General features: G+C 43.4%; 1 protein-coding gene across 2 annotated transcripts in view; it reads right to left on the bottom strand.

Moving 5' to 3' along the window:
* The window catches only part of Tmeff1 (transmembrane protein with EGF like and two follistatin like domains 1), a 121,671-nt gene that overhangs the window by 67,384 nt on the left and 41,606 nt on the right, over positions 1-12,681 (bottom strand). The gene's annotated exons all lie outside the window — the stretch shown is intronic.

The following is a 12,681-nucleotide window of genomic DNA, read 5'->3' as shown; positions in this document are numbered from 1 at the left end:
CACACACACACACACACACACACACACACACACCACAATGCATAGTATATACAGATGAATAAAAGGCCAAATGTATTGGGCTCTCATTCACCTGTATAATAACAAGACAATATGGAAAGGCATGTTATGGGTGCTAGAGGGATGGCTCCAAAGTTAAGAGCACCAGCTACACAAACAAGAGGACCAGAGTTCGGTTCCCAGCACCTACGCAATAAACCGGGCATCTTACAATGCCTGTAACCCCAGCACCAAGTAGGACAGAGACAGGAGGTCCTCTGGGGCTCAATGGCTTCCAGCCCATTGAGAAAAATGTAAAGCCTAGGTTTAGGGAAAGACCTTCAAGGGGATAAGTGGAAAGCTTCTGCATGAAGGCACCAGCAGAGACACAGGTACACACAACACACACAACACAAACACACACACACACACACACACACAAATATCTTTTAAAAAAATAAAAATAGAGAAACAAGTTCTTGTAAGATTCAAAATGTTCAGTATTCCCTAAAGAGAACCTTAAGCTATATCCCCAGAAGAAACTCCACCCCCCAAAAGAACCTCAAAATGGTAGGTTTTAACATAATTTCCAAAGATAAATCAGTGGAATGTTTCCGGTTGGGCTTGCTGCATGCAGGAACAGCCTGGTATTGTCTTGACGGTTTACGCTCTTCGTCTGGTTAAGTAACTCAGTTTTAAGGACAACAGAAAATAAAGTTCCAATCACCAGTATTCATTCTAGGCAAACAATTCTAGTTACAAAGAATTATAAAATTAGCTTGCATTTCATAGAATGGGTGGGTATGGAACATTTATGAACACAAGATTAAGGAGGTTAAAATTGTCACTCCCGTTAAAACTTTTAAATGACTAAGTTGATTTTACCACAGGAAGCAGTCAGGCACTAAATTTGTTTCTGCCCCCAAGATATTCACCCCTGCTCCTGAAGCCGCACATTATACTTCCTCAGAAACCAACCCATGGTGTCCAGGTAAGTGGAAGTTTGTCAAGTGGAACCAGGTAAGAATCACTGGATGCAATTTCCTATCTCCCCATTGGGAAGTGGAGCTACAGCAAACGCACACAGGCAAAGAGTAAACCAATGTCTGTCTTAACCATCTCAGTATAGTTATGGTCATGTGCGTCGAGGAGCCAGAAGCCGAAGCTAGCCCCCAGCTGGCAGCAGCTCAGTGGCTCATTAACTCTGGAAAGGGACAAGCTGTCCCTTACACTGTCCATCAGGGTAAGGCAGGTCCTGGCCAACAGACCCACTTCCCCAGCAACCCTCTATCCTTGTAGTTTCTCTTCCTGGTCTTCAGAGCAGGACTCCTGGACTGACTCAAGGAGACTCCAATGTCTAGTGTCAGCTACACTAGTGGCATCTCACTGGCTTCTCCGACTCTTTTGTTTACACCACTCGGCAAGGGTGTCTAAAGTATGCCGCTTCTAAGAGCTGACCGTTGGGAGAACTGAGTCAACAGTACTTACACATATCAATACTCCGGAGCACCAAGCAGTACATTAGGGTTAAGAACAGCTTATATACCTGTGGGCTACAGTTACTCTTTCTTTTTCTTAAATGAGTCTCAAAATCAAAGAAATAGATTAAATGCTCAAAAGTTTGCACTTAAAACAAGACAGCCAATACAACTGTTCCATTCTACAAACCCACCTGCAGAAGGCGGGTTCTACGTTCCTTCCAGCTGGGGCTGGAGGGGTCTTGGGCTCTTGGCTCTCCTCTCCCGATTTTTGCCTGCTCTTCCTTCCCTCCTTAAAAATATGCGTAGCTTTCGAGACTCCTTGGTATGGGCCTTTTCCCCCCTATATCTAATCAATAAAAATTTATAGTAGGTCCAGTTCCAAATACTATCGAGTACACAGCTTCAGACCCTAAGAAGATCCTGCTGTCTGTAGTTGGAGCTTACACCATACACATATAAAGATGAACACCATCAACTCAGGATGCCAGCAGAAAGAAATACAGCTGCCAAGAATCATGAGGCCACCTACCACATTGGGTGTGGTCCTTTAGATGATTGCTGCAGGAAACAAACTAATGAGTACATTAAAAAAAAAAAACGCACACACAAGCCCACTTCATATAAGCCAGGTCATAGACGCAAACCGTTAAATAAGACCGCCATAACTTATTGAGACAACTATTCTAAAGCAAAGGGATTACATCTTTTGTGCTTCCTCATATATCTATGAATTTGTCGAAAGCACCATAGCTTCCAGTGTCTCTACTTCCTGACAAGCAAGCTGACCAAAGCCTTAGCTCCAACTCGGTAGAGGATTCTTCTTTTCAGGCACCCTGCAGGTGAGAAGAGAGCACTCTGCTACCTGTCAGTGAGCCCAAAACAGAAGAACAGCAAAATGGATGCACCATTCCTAAGACGTCAAAAAAACCTCTCCAAATAAAAATATTTTACACACACACAAAAAGCACTCAGAACAGCAGCTCAAAACAAAAATATTTTGCTCTGGTTGCCAATCTGCCCATCATCCAATTCTCATATTATAAACCTGTCTCCGGTTTCATTCACATTTCAAGGCTGAGAAACAACGCACAGGAAGGGCAGGACCCCTGCTCAGGGTTGTTGGCACCGCTCACCACAGGTTCAGGCCGCAGTTCAAACCAGAACTCAGCTGCCCCCCGAATGAGGTGGCTTTGCTACCACCTTTCCAGCACACAGAAAAAAAAGGTGCTGTTTGGTTGTAAGTCATGGAGAACCAAAAGGGAGTAAATTCCCTAATATGACCACAGAACTTGGGGCTTTTCAATCTGAGCTAGATATTTGGGGGAGATTATTGATTGTCACTGAGATATCTTGAGCACTGACAGAATGTTGAGTAACATTTGTGGCCTTTACTCCCTGGGTGCCAGGGATCACTCCAGCTGTGACAAGCAAAATGCCTTCAGACTTCACCAACTGTCCCCTGGGGAGACAAGAGCACTCCCAACTGAAAACTACTGTGAAAATGAAATCAGTGGCTTCGCGTTTTACTCTTCTCTAACAAGGGTGCCCAACCCTTTAGCACTGTGACATGATGCTATCTATAAACCAAGCTGGGCCTGAGGATACGGCATCCCAGGGATTGCCAGGATGCCCTGCAACACAATCACTGTAAGCAGCAACATCCAAGATCATAGTGTACCACTAGAAACATTTTCTATTTCAGAAGAGGGGCCTTCATACAAATTTCTAGCAAGCTAAGGCTCAACGTAGAGGTTCCAGATGTAATAATGCCATAACCTCAGTGGCAGTGGCTTCCTCAACCTCTCAGGTGCCTGACTTCCTCTCTCGTCCTATAAAGGCATTTTCTTCAACGTCAACAAAATCTCATTCTAATGATATGACAGCTTTTCCCCCTAAGTCTTCCATCTTTTTATATTCATTTATTTTTATTTATTTATTTATCTGAGGAGAGGGCATACACAGTATATGTGAGGAAATAAGCCATCCAGTGTTACAAAGCTTGTCAACAAGCTCCTCTACCCACTGAGGCATCTCAACGACCCTCCAACACTTTTCTTGGCCCTTCTACGGCAGATGACACTGTTTCTCTCCACTTCTACAATAATCTTAATTATCCTCCAACTCTGACCACTTCTCATTTGACCACTCCTTTTTTTTCTTTACACACTGTCAAGTCCAGGGCAAAGCATTCTTAACTACCCAGATTAATCAAAGTGTGCCGTTCTCTGAAGCCTACAGACCAAGGTCTGTGGTACAAGGACCCTCAAGGTTACCGTCATTCTGCTGAATGTCAGAAGAACTTTAGCTCCCATCACAGGAGGAGCTGTCCTTATGTCACAATGTCCCCCGACCTAGCTAAGCCCATATACAAGTTGTTATAATCATGTTTCAACATTTCACAGATGTGAAAATCAACTGTTCCCATGAAAGCTAAACCAGGAGAGCATGGGGGGGGGGGGGGGGGGAGGGGGAGGGGGGGGAGGTGAGCTACTTCAATAAATGGAGGACCCACACTTACAATGCTGCATCACAATCTTTAGAATCTTTGTCAAAGGAATGAAAACACGGAATCTGTAATTAACACACTATGAGAATGCTTTATTTGAGGAGGAATAAACTATTCTCAGGGGACAATATTGTTTCCTGACAGTTCAACAATGAGTGACTTTTACCCTTTTCAGGTTTCTATATTGGTTATTATTTAATTGGGGGTAGGGGTGGCTCAGGGTGATTTCAAATCAAACCAGAGGCAGTTTGCTACAATATGGGCAAAACAGGAATGGGGCATGGGGGGGGGGGGCGGCCGATGAGAGCCAAGTTCCCATGCTTGGTCTTTTTGATTCAACGAACTAATATGTTCAAAGCAACAATGTAGACACAGTACACAGCAAAGAGCTGCCCCCTCCTTAGGCATAACTTCAACTCCTAACCCATGAAGGACACCTCTAATGGTGGTAAAAATATAAGTCAGGGTAAGTCAAGAACAGGTGTAACTATTAACTTCAAGTTCCAGCAAATCAGAAAAATTAGAAATTAAGTTTCCTTCAACTTGTTTGCTAAATTAACATTATTCCAGTATTTACCTTCTATAGGGACATGATGGCACAGAAAATGAACTTAGTATTGCATAATGCAAATGCAGTCTACAGAGATACTAAAATGCATTAACAGGAGAGAGGACAACTTCTCTAAGTTATATTTAAATGAAAGGAGCCGCACATGTGCCCTACAATTATCCGACTCCATATTTTTTTCATCCATTCTGCATGTTACTGACAAACTACCTTTGTTAAGCAACACTTTGGTCCTATCAGTCCTGCACCTCCACATCCTCCCCTGCAGCCTCCTAAATGCCTGCCTCAGGATGCTCCAGGCAAGGTGACAGAGAGAACATGGCTGCAGGCTTAATGGGAAAACAGACCAAGATCCCAAGCTGAGTAGTGAAAACATCTGGTCTTGGCCAAGGACGCAGGACAGCAATGGTCCCTCCTGCTTCGGATCTCCAGAGTACTGACACTAGCTTGGCAAACCTGTGTGTTTCCTCACAGACGATTAAAGTGAATCTATTATGGAGCTTATTAAAAAAAAAAAAAAAAAAAAAAAAGATGACAAATCTCCTTCACTTCCTGACACAATACATTGGCTTTTTAAAGACTTTTTCCCCATGTGCATGCAGAGTAGAAGTGTAGCTCAATGGTAGTGTGGTTACCCATTATGCACAAAGCCCCAGGTTCAAATACCCAATACCACCAAAAAAGTGCAACTACTAATTTTTTTTTAATCCAACCTTTTGCACTGCCTATAAAAGAATTTTTAGGGCTGGGGAAATGGCTCAATACGTAAAAGTACTTGCCATGCAGGCAAAGACCTGAGTTGGAGGCCCCAAAACCAATAAAAACCAGACACATAGCACAAGTCTGTGTAACTCCAGCACTTCTGCATGAGACAGAAGAACCCCAAGCTCACAGACCAGCTATCTTGGCATGCACAGTGAAACACCAGCAAAGAAGCTGGGCGGTGGTGGTACACACCTTTAATCCCAGCACTTGGGAGGTAGAGGCGGGTGGATGGATGTGAGCTTGAGGCCAGCCTGGTCTACAAAGTGAGTCCAGTAGTCAAGGCTACACAGAGAAACCCGATCTCGAAAAACCAAAGACAACAACAACAACCAAGCCAAACAAATAAACTGCCTTCTACATATTAAAAAAAAAGAAAGAGAGAGAGAAAGAAAGAAAAAGAAAAACCAGCAAAGACTTGGTCTCCCAAAAAGGTGGCATGTGAAGAGCAGTGCTTGAGGTTGTCCTCTGACCTCCACAAAGAAATCATGCCACACACAAATGGATGTGCACTCACACAGAGTGTGAAAGCAAAATATGAACTATAAGTCTTCCTTGGGAGAATTTGGAGTTTCTTAAATATCTGAAATATTATCTTTAGTTTTATGATGACCTTATATTACTTTTCAAATCAAAAAGATTGTATGCTATGGTATGGGGGAGCCTTGAAAATACACTGAGAGAAGCCGGGTGGTGGCACATGTCTTTAATGCCAGCACTCGGGAGGCAGAGGCAGGCGAATCTCTGTGAGTTTGAGGCCATCCTGGTCTACAGAGTGAGTTCCAGGACAGCCAGGGCTACACAGAGAAACCCTGTCTAAAAAAACAAAAACAAAACCAAAAAAAGCTGGGGAGGTGGAGAAAGAGAAAAAGGAAAGGAAGAAGGGACAGAAAATACACTGAGAGAAAGCAAGAAGCCAGGCACAAAAATGCCACATGGTACAAGATGTCCAGTAGTCTCTTGGCTTTCCCTAATCAGCTGTGTGATCATAGAAATTAACCACTCTGTACAAGGGAGACAGGACCTCTCTCTTAAGATGCTGTGGATAAGCCTCAGGTGGCCCCATTGGTAAAGATGTTGGTGGTGGAAAAGGTATGAAAACTGAGCACTGAGCCAACAATGAGAACATTCCAGCAAAGCTCTCGTGTCCACATTTATTAAAATTTTGTCTTTATCCTTTTACCCAACAATTTCATTTCTAGGAAATTATGATAGAAAATAAAATATACACTATGTGGAAAGCATTTTCCATATCTACTCTCTTTGTTTTTGTTTTTGTTTTGACAGTTTCTACTTGTGTTGCCAGGACTGTTCTGGAATTCTGAGGCTCAAGTGGTCCTCCAGCAATAGCCTTCCCAGAGCTGGTCCCTCTGCGTGTATCTCCACATCACAACATTCTCACCTTAGGAAACACCAACCTAAGTATCCATCTGCTAGGAGTTAATTAAATAAACTAGGTGTCCATCTGTTAGGAATTAATTAAATACATTATTGATTGCCTGGCTATTAAAGTGTGTAAAAGAAGACCAGTGGGCTGGAGCGATGGCTCAGAGGCTAAGACTGCTCACTGCTATCACAGGGGACCAGAGCTCAGTTCCCAGCACTGTGTCAGGCAGCTCACAGTCATTGATAGCTCCAACTCTAGGGACCTGATGCTCTCTTCTGGCCTCCTTGGGAAAACACACACACACACACACACACACACACACACACACTCAGAGAGATCCACATACATAAACAAAAAAGAGCATTAAATAGAGGACAAAGACCCACCATAGTGTTAAAAAGAAAAGCAGGATATAAAATGCACATGGTTATACTCTCATTTTTACCTTGAATGTGCATTTGCTTCCATACATGTTTTAGAATTTTCCAGTTAATAAACAGCCTCCATCAAGCAGTTTTCAAAAGTTAGTGAGTCTGAACACATAAAGATTGGCCTCTGCTTCACTTTCTAACTTGTGCCCCTTAGTGCCTGTAACACTAAGTAGAATAGGAGAAACCTAGAAACCAAAAACTCATCCACAGAGACAAAAAAAAAAAAAAAAAAAAGACTATATAAAAACAGCCTGGCCAGGCATGGTGGCGCACACCTTTAATCCCAGCACTTGGGAGGCAGAGGCAGGCGGATCGCTGTGACTTTGAGGCCAGCCTGATCTACAAAGCGAGTCTAGGACAGCCACGGCTATACAGAGAAACCCTGTCTTGAAAAAAGAAAACAAAACACCAAACAAAAACAAAAAACAGCCTGAAAATTGGCAATAGGAACTGGTATTAATTGCTTTAAAGGAGGGGGGAAATCTTTTGAGACAAGGTCTTACTATGTAGTCTCAGCTTACCCAGAGCTTGTTTGGTCTGAGGACAGACCAGGCTGGCTGTCCCCAAAGTCATAGAGATCCACCTGCCTCTGCCTCCTGAGTGCTGGGATTAACCTTTTTTTTTAAATCTGAATTGGTATGAAGTTCACAATAAATGAAGTCACCACAACAAACAAAAAATATAGACTAAAAAAGAGTTTATGACTCAAGCATACAATTCTAAAATGCAAGAGAGCACTATGCCAAGTTCGTAAACCTCTGATCTCTCTCTGGAGAGAAGCTAATAACAGAATTAATAGTAACGCATAAAAATAGTTCAGTTAGAAGGCTTTTAACTTCGTATTTAAAGAGTCCTCAATAGATTGAAGTCACTACCACACCAAACTTAAAAAGAAATTTAAATTCCTTTAATTCATTAAAGAATCTATGTATGTATGTATGTATGTATGTATGTATGTATGTATGTATGTATGCAAAATGAAAACTAACAAATATCAAATTAAATGAAGATGGCTGATTATAATAGACAAAGGAAAATAAAAATATTGGTCACACATGTCACTGCTATACTAATCCTCAACACTTACCTTTTGCTTGCCTTTTCTATAATAGGAAAAGTCCCTGTTGGGGGCTGGAGAGATGGCTCAGAGGTTAAGAGCACTGTTTGCTCTTCCAGAGGTCCTGAGTTCAATTCCCAGCAACCACATGGTGGCTCACAACCATCTATAATGTGATCTGGTGCCCTCTTCTGACATGCAGGTGTGCATCCAGATAGAGCACTCATCTACGTAAAGTAAATAAATATTTTTTTAAAAGTCCCTGTTGGCCCCTCAAAGCCAGGTCTCTGACCCTCTGTCTACATTCCCCAGTGTCACCAGACCAAGCAATGTCCCTCTGCTCAGCTCCGTACGGGAATAAGGCTTTTTCCTAAAATTCCAATTACACTAACAGATATGAAGTTTCTCTGGGAGAGGAGGGAATCAAATGATGATAATGTTTACAGAACCTGTGTTTATATTAAAATTACTGCACTGTATAGTTAAAAAAGAAGGAAGGAAGGAAGGAAGGACGGAAGGACGGAAGGACGGAAGGAAGGAAGGAAGAAAGAAAGAAAGAAGAAAAAGAAGAACAAGAACAAAGAACAGAGATTGCTCAGCATAATGATGCTACACTGTGACCCCAGTCCTGGGGACCTGAAGTCACTCCAGTCTTGGCGGCCAGAGAGAGCGTGGCTCAGAAGTGTGAGTGAGTACCACAGTGCCTTGGCGGCAGGGGCCCATCCCCATCCCCAGCACCACAGAAACACGAAGCATCAAGAGCAGCGCACATATCACGACTGTCTCATTTGTGAGTGGGCTGGAGGCCTAAGAGAGCAGAACGCCCCGAATCTCGCTGGAAACCCAATCACAACTCTGAAAAACGCAGAGATAAATCCAGAAATGGTTGGCTATTATAACTTGAGAAAAGCCTTTAAAGTGCAAAAAAGTATAAGGTATAAACTAAGGCAAAAAGTACAACAAATCAAGTCTAATGTACATTTCCTAAACAGAACAACAAAAATTCCTGTTGAAAACCTATGTCATACTTGGAGGTTTCAACATTTTATTAACAGATGACAAAATAAAAATTAAATATACAGGGAAGCTGGGGTGCTTTCTCAGGCAGCAAACTGGAAACATGAAGGCCTGGCTTTGATTTCCTTTTTTTTTTTTCCCTCCCCTTTTTTTTCTGTGGGGGGGGGGGGGTGGGAGGCTGGGTTTCGAGGCAGGGTTTCTCTGTGTAGCATTGGCTGTCCTGAACTCACTTTGTAGACCAGGCTCGCTTCGAACTCACAGTGATCTGCCTGCCTGGCTTGGGATCCCCACCCCACCTCCCTGTGACATCCAAGTATGGAAGTGGCTATCTGTAATTCCAGCACTGGAGAGGCAGAGACGGGTGGCTCCCTGGGTTCCACTAGCCTAGCCTGCGTAGCCTCATCAGTGGTCTCCAGGTTCAGTGAAAGACTGTCTCAAACACTGGGCAGCAAGAGACTGAGGTCGACACTCCACATGTACCTCTGGCCTCCACACATATGAACATGAACACATCCATACTACACACACACACACACACACACACGTACAGAACTAATACAAATAGTGAGTAAGAAACTGGAGAAATGGCTCAGTGGTTAAGAGCACATGCTGTTCTTCCAGAGGACCAGAGTTCAGTTCCAAGCACCCATGTCCAGATGCTTACAGCTGCCTGTAACTTCAGCACCAGAGGATACAGCTCCTTTTTCTAGCCTCTGTGGGCACCTGCATGTACACACACACACACACACACACACACACACACACACACACACACACACACACACACACTCACAAAATAGATCTTCAAGAAATAAATTAAATCTTTCTCCCTGTGAGAAGCCAGGCTGGCAGAGCTAGGTCCATAAAGAAAATGAAACAGAGGGGCAGATAAACAGGAAACTAGGTTAAGTACAGAGCAGATACACAAAGGGAGAGCAACTATGGGGAAACGTCACAAGAGCCCAGCTAGAGAATGTGGGTGCACTCCTACAACTCCCCTTCTGAAATTAAGAATTTTTAGAAGTTTAGCAAAATAAGATTTAACATGGGGGAGGCTGGAGAGATGGCTCAGTGGTTAAGAGCACTGTCAGCTCTTCCAGAGGTCCTGAGTTCAATTCCCAGCAACCACATGGTGGCTCACAACCATCTGTAATGTGATCTGATGCCCTCTTCTGGCATGCAGGTGTACATGCAGACAGAATACTCATATACATAAATAAATATTTTTTAAAAAGAATTAACATGGAAAATGAGAAGCCAAGAAACTTCTTTTCCTCATGTAAATTTTTCATAAAATTTGTTCATATCACCTGTCAATATCCACTCACTTTTAATATACTCAAATCTAAAAAATCTATACTGCACATTCTCAGACCATAGCATAAAGCCACTAAGCAAGCTAACACACCTGAGTCCACATGAGTAGGATGTAACCATAGATGCCTTAGTATATTTTTAGAAATTGAATGTGACAAATTTAGAAAGGAAAAAAGAAAAGGTAAAGTGTAAAAAAAGAAAGTGCCAAGACAGAATGAAAAAAAATACCAGGGAAATAAGTATGATAAAAATATCACTGGGGAATCCCAAGGAAAATGTTATAACCAGATAGTAGAGTAAGTTTCAAACAGAAAAAAGAGGTAGATTTAAAATAAGGTTTAAGGGCAGAAAGGGGGGAGAAAAAAAAAGAAACAAACCCAAGTGATGTGGCTCTTTTTGCTTCCCTGAAAACACTACATTGCCCACTGACAACCAATCCCTTCCTTTGGAAGTTGGGGTGCTAGCCTGGTGGCCAAGGGAGCAGGGCACAGCACAAGGAAGGTCACATAAAGCATGCTTCAGGGAAGCTGGGCACTGCAAGATGAGAAAGATGGTACGAGGTCTCCTCCGGGCCATCCACCCCACATTAAGTGTGCCACAACTCACAGGTCTCTAGAACAGATCCAGGGGCTAGGGTAGAAGTCACAGGAAGCAGACTGGCTGCTGAGAGACCAGAGGACTGAAACTCCCACACCTTACTCGCCATTGGCTCATTGTGGCTATGTGAAAATGAGAGCTCAAAGTTGCCAGTGTCTCCAGGTCTATAAGTGACTGAAATCCAGATTTTGAAGTGAAACCTTGAGATTTTCATGGTTAACAACGTGTGTGTGTGTGTGTGTGTGTGTGTGTGTGTGTGTGTGTGTGTGTGTGTGTGCATTATATGTATGAGTGCTCTGCCTGCATATACACCTGCATACCAGAAGAGGGCATCAGATCACATTATAGATGGTTGTGAGCCACCATGTGGTTGCTGGGAATTGAACGCAGGACCTCTGGAAGAGCAGACAGTGCTCTTAACCTCTGAGCCATCTCTCCAGCCCCCAGTGCGACTTTGTAAACACCTTATAGGCTGAACAGGAGTCTCAGTCTCCACAGTATTTTCCACCATACTGCCAAGTCCCCCATTTCTTCCTAGCCAATTCCAGGCTTTGCTTTCTTGCTTTCTTTTTTCGGTTTTTTAAGACAGGGTTTCTCTGTGTAGCCTTGGCTGTCCTGGACTCACTTTGTAGACCAGGCTGGCCTCAAACTCACAGGGATCCACCTGCCTTTGCCTCCCAAGTGCTGGGATTAAAGGGGCGCACCACAATGCTCTACCCCAGGCTTTGCTTTCTAAAACCACAAGGACTGTGAGCTTCCTAATGAAGCTCCCATGTCTTCAGAGAGACTCCCAACCTTTCAGGTTGGCCTTGAATGCCTACAACCAACATGGTGGCAACCTGTGTCTGTCCTACCTTCCGCACCACAACCCAGGGCAGTGTATTAGTTACTATTATTGTGGCTGTCACAAAATACCCGACAGAGCAACTTAAGGATTTATTCTGGCTGATAGTTCAGGGGTTCGTTCCATGCTGGTGTGGAAGCCCAGGCAGCAAGAGCTGGACATGTGTCCATTCGGGAAGGAGAGAGCATGGTGGTGGTGCTCGGCTCCCTTTCTCCTCCGGAAAAATGTGTCTCCCTCCTTTAGGACAGGTCTTCCCACCTCAATGAACCTAATCAAGATAATCTCATACACACACACACACACACACACACACACACACACACACACACACACACACACACGCCTAGGGGCTTCACTAAGCTATGTAACCCCTGACAGTTGCCCGGTTCGTCTCCTAAATTGGCGATCATAATTATAATACATCGCAGGAAATAGCCCTGAAATTCCACCTGCATTTTGCCACCTCTGTGCCTTTTCTAAAGCCTTCCCCTCAGCCTAGAAACCCCTCTCCCAGCTCTCTCCAGATGCAGTGTTTCTTTGCTCATTATACCATTCCATAAATAAATAGGCAACGATGCCAGGTGCCATTCTTGACATGATATGATCTAATTGAATAACTCAGGAAAAAAAATATATATATATATATATTGAGACAGGGTTTCCCTGTGTAGCTATGGCTGTCCTGGACTCACATTGTAGACTAGGCTGGCCTTGAAC

The sequence above is a fragment of the Acomys russatus genome, chromosome 2, assembly GCF_903995435.1.
Source record: "Acomys russatus chromosome 2, mAcoRus1.1, whole genome shotgun sequence".
Taxonomy (NCBI): domain Eukaryota; kingdom Metazoa; phylum Chordata; class Mammalia; order Rodentia; family Muridae; genus Acomys; species Acomys russatus.
This window is presented reverse-complemented; position numbering and strand designations above follow the sequence as displayed.